We start from the raw sequence: 1,864 nt of genomic DNA on the forward strand, positions 1-1,864 counted from the left end.
TGACCACCTCAAGACCTCTGGAGCTGCTGCATATGGATCTCTTCGGACCCGTCGCCTATCTGAGCATAGGAGGAAGTAAGTATGGTCTAGTTATTGTTGATGACTTTTCCCGCTTCACTTGGGTGTTCTTTTTGCAGGATAAGTCTGAAACCCAAGGGACCCTCAAGCGCTTCCTCAGGAGAGCTCAAAATGAGTTTGAGCTCAAGGTAAAGAAGATAAGGAGCGACAACGGGTCCGAGTTCAAGAACCTTCAAGTGGAGGAGTTCCTTGAAGAGGAAGGGATCAAGCACGAGTTCTCCGCTCCCTACACACCACAGCAAAATGGTGTGGTAGAGAGGAAGAACAGGACGCTCATCGACATGGCGAGGACGATGCTAGGAGAGTTCAAGACCCCCGAGTGCTTTTGGACGGAAGCCGTGAACACGGCTTGCCACGCCATCAACAGGGTCTACCTTCATCGCCTCCTCAAGAAGACGTCGTATGAGCTACTAACCGGTAACAAACCCAATGTATCCTACTTTCGTGTATTTGGGAGCAAGTGCTACATTCTAGTGAAGAAGGGTAGAAATTCTAAATTTGCTCCCAAAGCTGTAGAAGGGTTTTTGTTAGGTTACGACTCAAGTACAAAGGCGTATAGAGTCTTCAACAAATCATCGGGTTTGGTTGAAGTCTCTAGCGACGTTGTATTTGATGAGACTAATGGCTCTCCAAGAGAGCAAGTTGTTGATTGTGATGATGTAGATGAAGAAGATGTTCCGACGGCCGCTATACGAAACATGGCGATTGGAGAAGTTCGGCCACAGGAACAAGATGAACAAGATCAACCTTCTTCCTCAACAATGGTGCATCCCCCAACTCAAGACGATGAACAGGTTCATCAACAGGAGGCGTGTGATCAAGGGGGAGCACAAGTCGATCATGTGATGGAGGAAGAAGCGCAACCGGCACCTCCAACCCAAGTTCGAGCAATGATTCAAAGGGATCATCCCGTCGACCAAATTCTGGGTGACATTAGCAAGGGAGTAACTACTCGGTCTCGATTAGTTAATTTTTGTGAACATTACTCCTTTGTCTCTTCTATTGAGCCTTTCAGGGTAGAAGAGGCCTTGCTAGATCCGGACTGGGTGTTGGCCATGCAAGAGGAGCTCAACAACTTCAAGAGGAATGAAGTTTGGACACTGGTGCCTCGTCCAAAGCAAAATGTTGTGGGAACCAAGTGGGTGTTCCGCAACAAACAGGACGAGCACGGGGTGGTGACGAGAAACAAGGCTCGACTTGTGGCAAAAGGTTATGCCCAAGTCGCAGGTTTGGATTTCGAGGAGACTTTTGCTCCTGTGGCTAGGCTAGAATCAATTCGTATCTTGCTAGCATATGCCGCTCATCATTCTTTCAGGTTGTACCAAATGGATGTGAAGAGCGCTTTCCTCAACGGGCCAATCAAGGAGGAGGTGTACGTAGAGCAACCCCCTGGCTTCGAGGATGAACGGTACCCCGACCATGTGTGTAAGCTCTCTAAGGCGCTCTATGGACTTAAGCAAGCCCCAAGAGCATGGTATGAATGCCTTAGAGACTTTTTAATTGTTAATGCTTTCAAGGTTGGGAAAGCCGATCCAACTCTTTTTACAAAGACATGTGATGGTGATTTGTTTGTATGCCAAATTTATGTCGATGACATAATATTTGGTTCTACTAACCAAAAGTCTTGTGAAGAGTTTAGCAGGGTGATGACGCAGAAATTCGAGATGTCGATGATGGGCGAGTTGAACTACTTCCTTGGGTTCCAAGTGAAGCAACTCAAGGACGGCACCTTCATCTCCCAAACGAAGTACACGCAAGATCTGCTAAAGCGGTTCGGGATGAAGGA

Source organism: Zea mays, chromosome 3 (assembly GCF_902167145.1).
Source record: "Zea mays cultivar B73 chromosome 3, Zm-B73-REFERENCE-NAM-5.0, whole genome shotgun sequence".
NCBI lineage: Eukaryota > Viridiplantae > Streptophyta > Magnoliopsida > Poales > Poaceae > Zea > Zea mays.